At 42.0% G+C, this 17,009-nt stretch overlaps 1 protein-coding gene and 1 long non-coding RNA gene across 3 annotated transcripts in view; one reads left to right on the forward strand and one right to left on the reverse strand.

The window, feature by feature from the left end:
* The window catches only part of ttc7b (tetratricopeptide repeat domain 7B), a 433,024-nt gene that overhangs the window by 259,449 nt on the left and 156,566 nt on the right, over positions 1–17,009 (forward strand). The gene's annotated exons all lie outside the window — the stretch shown is intronic.
* LOC132210056 (uncharacterized) overlaps positions 1–17,009 on the reverse strand; it is a 77,249-nt gene that overhangs the window by 32,144 nt on the left and 28,096 nt on the right. The window lies entirely within an intron of this gene.

A 17,009-nucleotide genomic window follows, 5' to 3' on the forward strand; every position in this document is an offset into this window, starting at 1 on the left:
CCTCTTTGAATGAATTGTTCAGCTTGCACCACGTAGTAACGTCTGATTACAGGGCATAATCATTGTGACTTTGGAAAGTGAATATCCTGTTCAAGCAAGAAGTTATCTTCGCAACACTGACTCCCAACCCTGCCTGATTTCCTCCATCTCTGCCAGCACCCCATCACAAACCCAAGGCAATAATGTTGTTTTCTTGTTGCTATAAAACCATAAGAGGTAGAACCATAAGTAAGCCATTCAGCTCATTAAATCAGCTCTGCCATTCAAAGAGATTAAAATCTGCTAACCAAACCAATGTCATTTAACTCAGTGTTGACTGGAAGTTAAATCAACAAACTCAGTTTGGCTGTATTAGCTCCAAATGCAGTACGGTGCAATAACAAATGATTGAGTGGAGTTGTTGGCATAATGCTTCACTTAATTATAAGTTTGGAAGCAGTTCAACTTTAAGATGTAGTCTGTCTAACTCACTTTAAATCCAGACACAGATCTGAGGAGGCAGATGAGTAAAGGTGTCTCAATGACGATTGCAAGGTTGAATTGAACATGAATTTCACTAATGACATTAATGAATCTGTATTATTAGAATAATTAAGGAGCACTAACACTCTGGAAAAGATTCATGAATGGAAATATTACACTGTTATGTTGAGGTTGAGATTACAGTTGCTGTTGTGAAGATTGGGATGCACAATAATGTTTATGATCATGGTGCTTACATTCAGTTTGTACATTGGGAAATAGTGTGCTGAGACAAGAGAAGAAAAAATTCCAAGTATGCACTGAGGGATTTTTTTCTCCATTTCATTAACTAGTTTGACCTGCTTTCAGCTCAGTTTAATTGGTCCAATCCATTTCCCCATGTGACAGAAGACTAGACAGAGAAAGCCTTGGCCTGTTCCAGAGACAGCATCTACTCAACTAAATATATTTTACAGTAATGAAAGAATTAATACTTCCCCTGAAGGTACAATCTTTTGTTACAGACTCATGGGATTGTAGGGCTATCAGAGCATATCAAAAAACTCAGCAGCTTATTTGGGCAGCGATTAAATGGAGCATTCAAAGGTCATTCTAGCGAGACGTGTTGAAGAGTTTTGATCCAACTGCCTGAGACCAGTATATCACCCTTCAAAGTATAGTAATTGTTCATTGGCTTCAAATCCAGCTGTCACCAGTTAAAATAATGGATCAAATTGGAGACTCTGTGATGTCTCTTGGCACTGACACCATCGCCGCCAATACTATATAGTACTTGCAGCCAAAAATTGACTGTTAAGCATAGGCCCAGATGTTTATGCCGCACACAAGGCACCTCCCATCCTCCTCCATCTTATCTCATCAGGAAAACCTTCTAATTTGTTCTTTTCTCCTCCTTATATTTATTTAGCTTCCATAAGATGTAGGAACAGAAGTAAACCTTTTGGCACATCAATAAGACCATGGCTGACCTGATAATCCACCATTTTCCTGCCTTTTCTTCATAACCCTTGATACCCTTACAGATTAAAACTCTGTCATCCCAGCCTTCCATATACTTGACAGCCTCGACAACCTCTTTGATAAAGAATTCTACAGAGTTACTACCTTCTGAGAGAAAAGAGTTCCTCTTTGTCTCTGTCTTAAATGGACACCTTCTTGCTTAGAGGTTGTGCCGTCTCAACCAACAAGGGGCATCAACATATCCACATCTACTCTGTAATGACCGCTAAGATTCTTCAATAATTCAATGAGGTCTTCTGTCATGCTTCTGAAATCCAATGAGAGCAAGCCCAATCTACTCAACCGCTCCTCATAAGACCATAAGAACATTCAGCCCTTCAAGCCACTTCCGACCATCAGTGGCTGATGTGTGGCCTAACTCCAAATACCTGCCTTTGACTCCTATCCCTTAATACCTTTGTTTAACAAAAAATTATCATCCATCTCAGAATTAAAATTAACAACTGATCTAGCATCAACTGCTCTTTGTGAAAGAGTTCCAAACCTCTGCCATCCTTTGTGTATAGAAGCAGTTGAACGGCTGACCCTGAGAAGTCCCTCCACATCTAAAAACAACCCAGTGAACCTCTCTGGACTGACTCCAATGCAGGTGTATCATCCTTAAATGCAGAGCTCAAAACTATTCCCAGCATTCCTGGCGTGGTCTGGCTAGTGCCTTGTATAGTTTAAACATTGACCTCGCTTTGAAGTAAAGGCCGACGGACCATTTTCCTTCTCTGTTTCCCACTGAACTTTAATGCCAGCTTTTTGTGGTTCATTCAGAAGCAGCCAAGCCCTCTGCGCTGCAGCTTTCTGCAGCATTTCTTAAATTTAATAGAATTCAGCTCTTACTCCTCCAAAAGTACATAACCTCATTTTCCCATAATATATTCCATTTGCTAAGTTTTTGTTCACTCCACAAAAATGCATCTATGCTAACTGCCTCAATCACTCCTCGCAGTAATGAGTTTGAGTCTAATCAAAATTTTCATTCATTAAAACCCTCAATCACTGCTACTGTTTATATCTCTCACAGGAATAGAACAGGAGCCGAGGATCTAAATTGCCTATTGTCGATCAGTCGCTTTTCCAGGGTGTTAAAATGCCTGCCAACTACAACACAAAATTTAGGCGTGCTGATATTTTCTGATCAACCTGTTCAGCGATGTTACACGCATTGGATCAGGTAGAACTTGAACTCAGGCCTTCTCGTTTGCCTGCTGCTTCCATTGAATCTGGAGAAAGCAGAGAGGCATTGCTGGTACATTCCGTTAGTACTCTTGTGTGTCACTGATACATAGTCCTGGTCTCACTGCAACACAGGAGTGTGATGAGAACAGCTCTGGACATGAGGACTTTTGTTGACTTGCAAGAATCTTTGTTTTGTCAAATACTCACTGTTGTAGTTTGCAGAAAGCAGTGCTGCCACAGCTGATCTGGTATTGAATCTCTTTGTCAGTGGTATTTTTCAGGGAGAGGCATATGCCTCCACATGGGAGGTGCTTGACATATTCCAAATTTTCTCTTTCAAATGTATATGGGAGGTGGAATATTCCGATGGTTGAAATGGAATTTTGTTTTGGCATTAATCAAGGATAGACCATGTCTTACGTATGTAAAATTGAAGGGATCAAGGGTGGGTTGAAAATCTGGTGCAGAGCAAACACCATCATGCTGCAGATGGATCTCCATTATTTTAGAAAGCACACCATGATGGATGGTCTGCTGTCCCATTGGGAAAAGTTACTTTAAGGCAACAAATATATAAAATCCAGGTGCCCCTGGAGAGTTAACGGTGCCTTCACTCATCAGATTAATAAGACTTTATCCCCTCTAACTATCCAGTTAGCTTCATTTTGTGGGAGATATTTGCTGCAGCTCCTTGCTTTGATGCATCTTCTGCCTGCCTGTTGAAAAGCAAGACGATTCCAGCAAATGGCTTTGAGCTCAATTTCATTATTGTACAAGGCCCACATAAATTTGTCCCATTTATTAATTCCCAAGACCGACATAAACAGGGGTGATAGAGAGAAACCTGGAAAAATTAATATTACTTCTTATTCATCCCAGAAGACTTGAATGTGGCATATGTGTGCAGTCACACTGAAATGAAAAGAAAATACAGCTATTGAATGAAATCAGCTGCCACAAAGTTAGCTGAGAATCCGCAAGACATTTGTAGAAGCGAGTGAGCATGATTTATTAAAACAAAAGTGTGTATCCTGAGGGGAACACTACTTTCTAATCCAATTAGAGGAGTTAACCTGCATTTATCATAGAATCCCTACAGTGTGGAAATAGGCCATTCAGCTCACATCAACCCTCCAAAGAGGATCCCACAGCACAGTGCTACAGGAAGCTGTATTTCCCAGATTGTGAATTAGTCAGGGAGAAGGGGCTTTGGCTATATGACACGAGTGGATAGTAATCTAAGGTTAGAAACAAAAAACTGCCAATGTTGGAATGTAAGGTAGACAAACAGGAAGCTGAATAAACACAGCAAGCCAGACAGCATCTGGAGGAAAGGAAAGGAGCGTCCAACGTTTCAGATGTAAGCCTTCAGCCCTGACGAAGGGATATACTTGAAACATTGACAGCAACCTAAGGTGTTTTGATTCAGACTACGATGGTGCTCGTTGGACAAGTAGTCATCATTTTGGACATTCTCCTCCACATCACTAATGTCAAGACTGCTGCACTCCAAGGAAACTTTAGAGTATCTTTATAGTGTTTTCATTATCCTTCCTTGGAAAACTAGCCATTTGAGAGTTAAGCAAAAAGCCTGAAGTGGTAGATGCCTTTCACCTAGTTAGATAGTGGCCCAGTCCATTGTCATTGATTTTCCAGGGGTTTTGCCTGAACGCACATAGAACTAATTTCAAGAAGGCCACTACTATTTGTTCAGCGGCCCTTCCATTGAATCTGGGAACGTGGGGAGTCATTGCTGGTATGTTCCTCGAGACTCCTTGTCTGTCACCTCATGGGAGAAGCAGATGCCAGTACATGGATCGTTCTCAACATAATCCAGAGTGCCTCCTTCAAACATAAATAGAGATGGAATTTTTGGCTGAACAGCTCTAGTTTAATAGGAGTTTTGTTTTGATCGTAATCAAGGACAGACCAAGTCTTATGCGCGCAAAGTTGAAGTGGCTTGCAAATCTGGTGCAGCATGAGCAGTGACGCTGCAGTTAACCACATTCTGTAGGTCATGTATGTCTAAAGTTGTCAGTTCAGTTTTGACTCAGAGGTGATTGAGGGTTTGAGTTTTCCCTTTAGTTAGTATTTAATTCTCACACCAGAGAGCAGTTGTTCTTTGAGGTAAATAACCACTGTCAGGTAACATCTATATTATGGAGACAATCATATTCTTAGTTGACTCTGACCCACTTCTGATCCTTATCTCAGTAATCACTTAGCAGGACATACAACCGTGGGACACTTGCATCCGAGATCCATTGTTTTCTTGTTTGAAATCTGTACACACCCACATCTGGGGCTGTGTAAAAGAACACATGAGAAGTGGGATTAACCAGATAGCTCTTCCAAAAAGCACTTGAGGTCCCAAATCTGTAACAACAAAAATTACAGAACCAGGGCACGGTGGCTCAGTGGTTAGCACTGCAGCCTCACAGCGCCAGGGACCCAGGTTCGATTCCGGCCTCAGGTGACAGTCTGTGTGGAGTTTGCACATTCTCCCTGTGTCTGCATGGGTTTCCTCCCACAGCCCAAAGATGTGCAGGCTAGGTGGATTGGCCATGGGAAATTGCCCGTAGTGCTCAGGGGTTATGGGGGATGGGTCTAGGTGGGATGCTTCAAGGGGCGGTGTGGACTTGTTGGGCCAAAGGGCCTGTTTCCACACTGTAAGGAATCTAATATAATCACTCAGTAGGCTAGCCCTTATTTGTGGAAATGAGAAGCAGTTAGTATTTCAGGTCTTCTGTCAAAATGGGCAAAAGCTATAGATGTAATCAATTTTAAGTGCCATTATAGGAGGGAAGAACAAATAGGAGGCTCCAAGGCATTTGGTTATCTGCACCAACCAACACATCTCAGTATTTGGTTTTATTATCGCCTTTTATGTTGTTCGACACTAGATGGCTCAAGCACTGAGAGGGGAAAAATGGCTAGTTTCAAAAGGGATTTCTGGTCGGGTTACATAGGAATGCACACCTTTCGAGAGGCCTGCCTTGCCATTCAATAAAATCTGCCTCCATTCCAAGTTCTCGCATAATCCTTGTACCACCAATAAATAACCTTTGATTTACTTGCTTAAGTAGATTCTGCATCCACCTTAAAAATATGTAATGACCCTGCCCCTCTCCCATCCAGGTGGAGAGTTCCAAATTTGTACTCATCAAAGAAAAAAAACTCTTCATCTCTGTTCTTGAAGGGTGCGCCCTAATGTTTAAACAATGTCTCCTAGTTCTGGGCTCACCCACTCTTTTCCACATCTGCCTTGTAAAGGCCATTTCCAGATCTGATAGACTTCAATTAACTCACCTCTCTGTCTTCTAAATTCCAGTGAAAATGAACCCAATCTGTAGTTTTTCTTCATAAGATGATCTCATTCCAGGTATTAATTCGGTAATTTTGAACTGCATCCAAAACATTTAATGCTTCCTTAAATAAGGAGACCAAAACTATACACAGTATTCGAACTAAGGGCTCACCAGTGCCCTATATAACTTAAGCATAACATGGTTTTGGAGTAGATCTGTGGCTCGGGTTGTGGGTGTTGAGGTTGGTTGGCTCACCGAGCTGGTTTGTTGTTCCTCAGACGTTTCGTAACTGTGCTTGGTCGCATCCTCAGTGCAGCCTCCGATGAAGCATTGGTGTGTTTTCCTGCCAGGTTTTTAAACTCTGGGGTCTGTTGCGATGGATTGCCTGACTTCCAGCTTTCCTCCGTAGTGAAATGTTTATGGGGTCAAGTTCAATGTGTGTATTAAACGCCTGTTTTGTGGAGTGCCATGCTTCCAGGAATTCTCGTGCTTGTCTCTGCCCAGCCTGCCCCAGGATCTTGGTGTTGCCCCACTCGAAGTGGTGGTTCTCCTTGTCCATGTGGATTGAGATGGGCTGAGAGGTGACAAATGGAGTTTAATGCAGACAAGTGTGAGGTGATGCACTTTGGTAGGAGTAACCGGAAGGCAAAGTACTGGGCTAATGGTAAGATTCTTAGTAGTGTAGATGAGCAGAGAGATCTCGGTGTCCATGTACACAGATCCTTGAAAGTTGCCACCCAGGTTGACAGGGCTGTTAAGAAGGCATACAGTGTTTTAGCTTTTATTAATAGAGGGATCGAGTTCCGGAACCAAGAGGTTATAGTGAAGCTGTACAAAACTCTGGTGCGACCACACTTGGAGTATTGTGTACCGTTCTGGTCACCGCATTATAAGAAGGATGTGGAAGCTTTGGAAAGGGTGCAGAGGAGATTTACTAGGATGTTGCCTGGTATGGAGGGAAGGTCTTACGAGGAAAGGCTGAGGGACTTGAGGCTGTTTTCATTAGAGAGAAGAAGGTTGAGAGGTGACTTAATTGAAACATATAAAATAATCAGAGGGTTAGATAGGGTGGATAGGGAGAGCCTTTTTCCTAGGATGGTGACGGCGAGCATAAGGGGGCATAGCTTTAAATTGAGGGGTGAAAGATATAGGACAGACGACAGAGGTAGTTTCTTTACTCAGAGAGTAGTAAGGGAATAGAACGCTTTGCCTGCAACGGTAGTAGATTTGCCAACTTTAAGTACATTTAAGTCGTCATTAGATAAGCATATGGACGTACATGGAATAGTGTAGGTTAGATGGGCTTGAGATCGGTATGACAGGTCGGCACAACATCGAGGGCCGAAGGGCCTGTACTGTGCTATAATGTTCTATGTTCTAAAACCAATACTGGCCTCTTGCCCAAGCTTGGTCTCTGAGCATCATTGACAAGCAGATTGATCAATCACTGCCTTTGTGGCCAAGAATAATGGTGTCACCGTGTGCAGTTGCCAATAGCAACCCTTTTCAAACATCCAGCTCTGCAAATTAGAATTGTAAGCACAGATCGCGGTCAGTGCTTGAGACTTAAGGAGTAGGTTACCAAGCCTTGGGCTGTGTGTAGCCCACTCATGAAAGTTGGAAGTTTTTGTGTGCAGCCAGCAATAAACATCGGAATAAGCCGCTGCAAGTTGATGTTCAACCAACATGTGTCCTGTCTGATGCTGTTAATCTGTCACTTGTAGTGCTCCAGGAAGCAAAAGAAATGAAATGGGAAAAAAATGGGAAGCATTCGGAAAAACTCCTGACCACAGCATTAGGCTGTCTAGTACGACTGATGTTGGTACTATGGAAATCCCAAAGGCTAAAAATGGCGCATCTTGTGATGCTGTCATGATGAACTGAGCTGGAACGTGACTAGCACTGGCAGCAGAGATCCAACTGTGATGTCATTCAGCCACTCCATTGGCTTTATCTACAGTTCAGACTTGTCATACACATGTGCACTAAATATTTGTTCCAATTACAGTCAGCTAATGTGATAATCCACCGCAAGAACCCACAAGCTCATGCACTAGCCTGCCCACTCATACTGTTATATAGTTTTACAGCATGGAAAAAGGCACTTCGAAGCACTGGAACCATGCTGGTTTTCCAGAACTTTGCCCATAACCATGTATTCCACAGCATTTCAAATGTTACCTAAATAGTTATTAAATGTCTTGAGGATTTCCGTCCTTGTAATCAGTGAGTTCCAGATACCAACAATCCCCTCTAAATCCCCTGCTCTTCGTCATAAATCTGTGCCCCTAGCTTATTGATTCTTTTACTAAGCAAAGGTATTCCTCCCTATCTGCCCCACCTATGTCCCTCAGAACTATGTACATTTGTACACTTCAATTAGTAATGCAGCTCAAAGGGCCACAAGCAGAAGAGGCACTTGGGCTTACTGTTTCTGGGGTAAGATTAATGAAAGTGCTGTGGCTTGTTTTCAGAGATTCTGAGGTGAGTTACTGCGTACACTTGGGAGACCACAGGATCTGATGACCCACTTGGTGGCCTGTATTGTGAGGTCTGTAGTTTCAGTGCCTCTAGGTCTGCAACATAATTGAGAAATGGAGAGGGAGGAGGAGGCAGCACAGTGGCTCAGTCATCAGCACTGCTGCCTCACAGTGCCAGGGTCCCATATTCATTTCCAGCCTTACTTGACTGTGCGAACTCCACATGTTCTCCCTGTGTCTGCATGGGTTTCCTCCGGGTGCACCGGTTTCCTCCCTCAGTCCAAAGATGTACAGGTTAGGTGGATTGGCCAAGCTAAATTGCCCATAGTGTCCAGGGGTGTACAGGTTAGGTGGATTAGACGTGGGAAATGCAGGGTTACAGGGATAGGTTGGTCTGCATGTGACTCTGTCCAGCAGGTTCGTGCAGACTCAAAGGGCCAAATGGCTTGCCTCCACACTGTAGAGATTTTATGAGGAGAGCTCTACACGGAAGGCCTCATCCACCACAGGTTTGTTGTAAACCCTTCCCTATACTTAAGCCAGGACCAGGACTTGGAGCATCTCAGTTTGAACACAATCTCATCAGGACAAGGACTGCACTGTGAGTGACCATGAATGGTACAATGACATTCAACTTTGAAGGAAAACAAAGAAATGTCGAAATCTGAAACAAAAGTAAAGTGCCAGAGGAACTGGGCGGGTTTGGCGATATCTGTGGAGATAGAGACAGAGTTAATGATTCAAGTCCAATCAGTCTTTGCCAGAATTAAAAGTAGCCAGGAAAAGGTGAGAGGGAGATCAATGCTCATTTCCAACAAGGTTGAAAATGAGTTGGCTGTACTGAGAGAAGCCTTACAAAACAGGGCCGTAGGGGTTTGGGTTTGGGTCTGGGTAATGAACATGATGGAGAATGTTCATATTCTGAAATTGTTAATTTCAGTGTTGAGCCCTGAAGGCTATAAGGCTAAAGATGAAATATTCCTTCAGCTTGCATTAAGCTTCGCTGCAGCTCTGCAGCAGGCATTAGAAATGGCAGCATGGAAACACAGTTGTGTGTTGAAGTGGCAGGCAAATAGAATCTCACAGCATTTTTATCGACAGAGCTTCAATGTGCCTGGATCTTTCCAGCACGAGGGGGTGTGCCATTTCCAACATCTTCCAGCACACTTTTTTTCAGTGCATCTTGAAAGTGACGCAGCCTGCCTGTGCCAAGTGGGGCAAATACATTTTTTCTTTCTCTCTCTCAGAAGAGAAACATAGGATGAGAGGCCACATGGCTTTGCAGAGAATAGCAAGATTCTTAGAAGTGTCAGGGCACCATAGACTGCACGCACATGACTCAGAGCTCCTCATTTTAATGGAAAGGAGAACTTAATTAATATGTTGTTTTAAGAACAAGAGTATGCCATTCCTGTTCGATTTTTGGTCTGCTTTGGACCAATATCCCCGGTACCCTTGCTTAATAAAAAGTCTTCTATCTCAGATTTAAATTTAATAATTGAATTAGCATCAACTGCTATTTGAGAAAGAGTATTCTAGACCTTCACTGCTCTTTGTGTGTAAAAGTGCTTTCTCACATCTCTTCTGAATGGCCTGGGCCTAATTCTTAGATCGTGCCACCTTATTCTACAATCTTCAACCAGTGAAATTGGTTTAACGTTATCTACCCTGTCCTTCGTGTTCATTACCTGAAGACTTCAGTTAGATCACTCTTAACCTTCTACATTCTAGAGAATAAAGGCCTAACTTGCCCAACCAATCCTCACAACTTAACTCCTGAAGTCCAAGTATCGTCCATGACACCTGCACTAAAATTCCTCCAAGGCCAGAACATCCTTCCTGAGGTATGGTCTCTAGATCTGCTTTCAGTGACATTTAACTGCACATAACATAGAACGTTACAGCACAGTACAGGCCCTTCAGCCCTCGATGTTGTGCCGACCTGTCATACCGATCTCAAGCCCATCTAACCTGCACTATTCCATGTACGTCCATATGCTTATCCAATGACGACTTAAATGTACCGAAAGTTGGTGAATCTACTACCGTTGCACCCCTATACTCCAGCCCTTTACATATGAAGGCCAGTGTGACTACTTGACTATTTTTTGCACCTGTTTGTGACATTTTAAATAGCTATGCACCTGAACCAGAAATATCATTGGATTTCCACTACACTCTGTACTTAACTTTGTGCCTGCTAAAAAATACACTGATCTCTTCTTTTTCAGTTCAAATGGATGACACCACACTTGCTTATATTAAAATCCATCTGTTCAGCTTTGTCCGTTCAGTTAACCTAACAATATCTTGTTGCAGTTCTGTGCTGACATCTACAGTGCTGTCCAATTTTGCATCATCAGCAAATTTGAATATTTGACTTTTTGTACCATTATCCAAGTTGTTAATGAATATTGTTATAAAATGGAGATTGCCCTGTGCTCTGAGAACTAAAACTGAAACACCAAAAGAAGAGTATGTCTCCTTATAATCTGTAAAAGAAATGTGAAAAGTGGTGTAACCTGCCTTTCAGCAACTCCGAGTGGTTAAATCAAATAAATCCCAGACACTCACTTTAAAAATCAACAAGTAATAATTTTATTTTTCTAACTCTAACCATGAACAAATTAACTAAACTATTAACAAACTAAATAAATCCCTTCTGACTACTAACAACTCAAGAATAAAGTAAGGTTCAAATGGTATGCTGTTCTAATAAATACAAGTCACACTTGTATTAAAAAAAAATCAGTCTCTCAACATTACAGCAAGATTACATGTCTTCTGGAATTTTCGATGTCTCCTCCATCAAATCTGCTGTCAGGAATGCCTTCTCTTTCGATTCTTCTGTCAGGAATAGTAACTAGTTGTGCCATGGTACCTTTGTTATTTAGATGGTGCTTTCTCTAAGACATAGAGGAGGTTGTGAAAACCAGCAAATCTCTCAAGAGCTGGGGGCAGTTCACATTGTCGGATCCCAGTTAGCTCTGGTGTCTTTCAAACTTCTTTTTATACCCTTGATGCCATAATCCTTACAGTAGGCTTGGTCCTATGCTGTCTAAACCATCAGACTTAAATTTAATAAGCTTTTGATATCTAAGAACCTGGTTCAGATTGTTTAGCTAAATTCAAAAGCCTGTTCCTTGGGGGAGAAAAAACTGCCGCTTGGCCCACTAACAGTATGTCCTTTCAATACAAATGTTTCAATTCAGGTGCTCTCTCTGTATTTGCAGACTTTCAAGCTGCTGCTCACAGATATCCATTTTAAATCTCTAAGCACAGAAAAAGCACATGATCTTCTAAAGGGGCCACACAATGCTTTCACCCCGAGCATTTTACAAAATTCTAACGTCCTGCCTCCCAACCCACAAGTGCTCGACCCAACTTCGCAACATCTCCCCCCTTAAGAAAAGAATGATCCATCATTATGAAAAGATGGCTTCTTTTATTCTCTTTTCTAAAAACCTTAACTCCACTATATTATTGGCTGACAGGCAACGGCAAGTCTGTTTGCAAGGTGCTGTAAATATGTTGGAGATCAGATTGCTGGACTGCTGTGAGAGCCTGCATGTTCTTGCAAGCGTATATATTCACAGCCACAATGGCAATAAGCTTGGTTTTCAAATCTCCATCTGAGTTTCTATTGATCACTGAGGCACTATGTAACTTCTGCCATTCCTAAAATGGAAGTTGAGATAGCAGCCATATGATACTGCAACATGGGTGGGTGTACAGTTGCTGCCTTGAAGTTAGTCACCATTTCCATGCTGGAAAGGATGACAATAGGAGACCCTGGAAGACCTGCTGATGCACTGTGAGCATGTTCTGCAAAGAAGCCATCTGCATGCTGACCCTCCAGAAAGCTGGAAGATGAGCTGTTCTTACTCACCCAGTCTGGCCACAGCCTACACATCCCCAGTAACCCATCATATACAGATTCCAAAGTTCTCTATTAACCTCTACATACAGTGGCAGTATCTGAGCCAGAAACAGCATGTGCCAGGTCCTCATACTCTGCTTCCCACAAGGTTTTTATTCCATTCCCCCAGTTTCTTAATCTCTATCACATCGATTCCAATAATGCTACCTACCACTGGCTGCCTCTGACGTTACCTTTTTCCTCAGCTGAGGTTTCCACCTCCTGCCTCCCAACTCCACCCCACACACACTTAGACACATGTACACACACACACAGACACAGACACACACTCAGACTCAGACACAGACACACAGTGGTTAACAGTTCGCAACCATGTCTGACCCGTCTCCTGCACTTCTCAGAAGGCTAATAGGATTTTGGCCCTAATTTCAAGGGGATGAAGTATAAGAGTATGGATGTTTTACTGCAGTTGTACAAAATGCTGGTGAGACCATGATTGGAATATTGAGAGTGGTTTTGGCTGCATTATTTAAGAAAAGATACCCTTTCATTGGAGGCAGTTCAGAGAACGCTCAGTAGAATGGTCTCTGGTATTATATTTTATGAGCAAAGGCTATATAGGTTTGAACTCCACTCAAGGGAGATTAGTAGAATGGGAGGTCATCTCAATGAAACGTTTAAGATCCTTAAGGGACTTGACAGTGTAAATGCTGCAAGGATGCTTACCCTCAAGGGTGAGTCTCAGACCGGAGGGCATATTCTGAGATTGAAGACCTTGAGTTCATCCTTGAATTCAGGAGGTATTTTCTCTCTGAGGGTTGAGAGTCTTTCGAACTCCATGCCATAAATAGCTGTGGGGGTGGAGTCCTTGTGTGTCTTTGAGGCTGAGATAGATTCTTGATCACCTGGAGAATCGAGTATTACGGGGAAAGGACAGGAAAGTGAGCGTGAGGAAGGTCAGGTCGTGAACTTGTTGAATGACAGAGCAGGCTCAAGAGGATCAATGTCCTACTCCTCTCTCAGAGGGCCTCTCTGATGAAGGGTCTAGGCCCGAAACGTCAGCTTTTGTGCTCTGAGATGCTGCTTGGCCTGCTGTGTTCATCCAGCTTCACGCTTTGTTATCTTGGATTCTCCAGCATCTGCAGTTCACATTATCTCTGATCACAACTAAGATCACAGTTCCCCAGATGTCTCGCTAGCACTTTGTACAGTTGCAGTAAGACACCCCTCTCTTACCCTGTAACTTCCTGATTAGCTGCTGGGCCCTGTGTGCTAGCTTTCTGTATCTCGTGCATAAGTAACCCCAGTCCGTTTGTATTGCATCTTATTGCAGTTTTTCTCCGTTTAGATAATATTCTGTATTGTAACTGCTTAAAGGATGCTGTTGTACAATTTCAGCAGTGGACGACACTGATTTCGTAACAATTAATGTTTGATTGGCTTTCATTATGAATGGATTAGGGTGGTGAAAATTAGGCAGAATCATCGATGGAAGTGCACAAAAATTAAAAAATCAAAGGGTCTTGTAACATGGGGTAGTGTCCCTACTCCTAGGCCAGAATGTCTGGTTCAAATCCCATGTAGCCCATAGGTCTGTCACAGCCTGTTAGAACAGATTGATCAGCTTCAGGTAAGTAAAAGATCAGCAAGACTGACAAACCACTTTCAGCCTTGCACTCTTCGTATCGCATTACCTATTAAGAGTGGGAACTGAAGCAAGATAGCAGCTATCCTTTGGCTCTTCAAGTACTAGAAGCTTGAAAGGAGGATGGGCAGAATCCAGATATTTTCTAATCGACCTGTTTATAGTGCCACAAGAGTGTTTTTTTTAAAATAATCTGTTCAGAGATATTGTTGCCCACCTCCAGAACAGAAGGGACTTGTACCCAGCTTTTTGGCTCAAAGATAGGGACACGGCCAATAACCTGTATCTACAGAATAAACTACATTGACAAATTGCTACATGTTATCAGGCAGTATTTCATAATTCATTGCATTTAACTAAATGATCTGGACCAATAATATAGCCATAGTGCAACCGCATATTTTTAAAAGGCTTTCAAATGCCCTGTTTTATCAACATTTTAGAGAAGGTGACCCAGCAACATTAATCAATAGTGCTTGTTAACATGTACATTTTTGCAAAAGTGGGAGAGATTTTCAGCCCTAGTGCTCACCAATGTCAATAAGTGCACTGATTAACTATAGATGTGCAGGCTGGGAATGACCCATGAACTGCCCTCAACACAGAAGCAGTGAGTGTACTACGATTGGAGGGTTCAGCCTGGGCTATAAATGGACCGGTGTCGTGGTTTTTGGCCTCTTTCCTGTTTTAAAACAAAATATCCGTGGTGGTCAGGTGAGGGCATATCCCAATTTGGCTCTTGACAATGAAATTACTTGATGTCATTCATCAGGCATGAAGGACTGTCGTTTAAACAAGCTGTTGCAGGGCTGTAAGACTATATCTCAGCACCATTCAGTGCCATCAGAAGAGATGGAGATTTATCCTTCTCTAAATCTGCCAGTGATTTGCTGTAAACAGGCTGTGATCGAATCCATTCCTTCCCTGAATCTTATTGTTACTCAAAGGTTGAACGTGCACTCAAGAATGGGTCAGCAACTCTTAAAGAGTATTGAAAATAATCATAATTCTACTTGTGAGAGATTTTAATGAGATTTTAATTGCTGGTTTGATTTGTTGTTTGAAGGCAATCCTCCAGATGCTTACTTTCATGGTTTTTTCTCCCTTTTTTCAGTTAGTAAGTAAGAGTTCCTTTACAGCCCTACTGGTTTGATTCGGTCACGTTATCGTCCACTTTCGAATGTGAACGCTAACTCTCCATCAGCAGTAGCGTGTTCTACTGTTACAAGCCAAGGCTGTGGCTGTTTGTCCCCATCCCTTGCACTGCCTCCTCAGGCCCTTGATTATCATGAGACCTGAATGCACTCGGCCAATGATATTGATTTCAATCTGTGAAATACAGCATCTCTTACCCATATCATGCTGCAACGCAGTCTGTCCTTCTCCTCTTCCCTCTCTCCCGCCCACCCTGCATGTGCTCAGAGGCTGATATCATGCGGTTGTTTAGCATTGCTGGGCTGCTGCTAATTTGCATACAGCCGCTTTGTTTGTCTCTCTGTGCCTGTCTGACTTTAAAGTCTATTTATTTTGCATGAGTCATATCTCAGATTCTCATATCAGGACTCAGATCTCAATCAATAGAGGTTAGTGCAGTTAAATGTTTTATTGATTGAAATGTTAATCTAGGCAAGCAGGACAATATACCGAGAGTAACTTAGTCAATTGACTAAGGTATTTGAAACACATGATTTATAAAATCTATAATAGAGTCATACAGCACAGAAACAGACCCTTTGTGTCAATCACGTGAGTCTAACAAACCATATGCATTTTCATTAATTTTAAAACACATTTTCTTAATATTTAATGTAAGATGTTCCGTATTTTTAACTGAATAGCTTCTGACTAAATTTTAGATTTTGCTTTTTTAATGGTTTAAAGCAACCCTCAGACCTTGAGACCTAAAAGTACTGGTAACTCTTAAAAATGGTTAATGCTAAACCTGTAAGTTTCAAATCATACTGAACAACAAAAGAATCATAAACTCAAAACAAATAGACAAAATGCACAGCATGGCAACCCACTATTGTCGGAGAAGGATTAATGGTTTGAATTGGAAAGTCCTTATCACAACTCACCACTGTCATCTCTCTGAGATAATCCCTTTGTGGCACTGGTCAGTGGAGAGAGTATCCTACAAAAGGTACCTTCTGCATAACTGGCAACCAGGCAGTTCTGTCAATAAAGTAGCTGCTGATAACTGGTTGCAGAGGTTAACCCAAGTAGGGTCATTCTAATCCTTGGGTAATAGTGAGCCAGCAGCGTAGTTTCCATTAACTCCGATGATCAGGTGAAATGTAAACGTCTGCTGACTCACTGTCAGCTATTTTATGATATCATACAAAATCTAGGTAAAATGGGGTTATGTTTCTGCTTCAACTTAACAGCTGATCACCCAAGCTAAGGTCTACCTGGCTGTGATTATTGCAATTTATGATTTTTTTAACAAATCTGATTCTAAACCAACCATAATGTATTTCAAGGCCATAAAACACTCTGTTTTCTTTTGAATAAGCCCTCTGCATGTCTTGTGAATACATACTATGGGATCTAGCTGATGGGCTGATGACTGTAGACATGTCTGCCCTCCAGGAGGGACCGTTATATATTATGCTGCAGGAACTACTAATTCACGCCTTCCCACACCATTCAGCTTGCTACATCATCCTCCCTATGTGAGGATGGGAAGGCTGTGTGTCCTCTGAAATGATAGATCTGTGCAGAAACAAGTATGTTGATGCCTCTGTTCATCATGGAAGTGAGCAATGTGTAAAGTGCAGCCAGTCTACAGACTCGTCAGCTTTGAATGACTTTTAAAGTTGAGTTTGGATCTGAGGTCATTTCAAGGAATTAATTTTGCACAGTGTGAATGTGAGCCAGTGTAAGTGCAAGCAAAGTAATGTTTTGTGATACTGCTAAAGTCCTAATTTAAAGGCAATCCAATATAGGTAAGTTTTAAGCTTTACCAACATTGTAAAAGAAAATTCACTGAAAAAATTTGCATTTGAGAAAGGTGTGGAGAT

The sequence above is a fragment of the Stegostoma tigrinum genome, chromosome 10 (genome assembly GCF_030684315.1).
Source record: "Stegostoma tigrinum isolate sSteTig4 chromosome 10, sSteTig4.hap1, whole genome shotgun sequence".
NCBI lineage: Eukaryota > Metazoa > Chordata > Chondrichthyes > Orectolobiformes > Stegostomatidae > Stegostoma > Stegostoma tigrinum.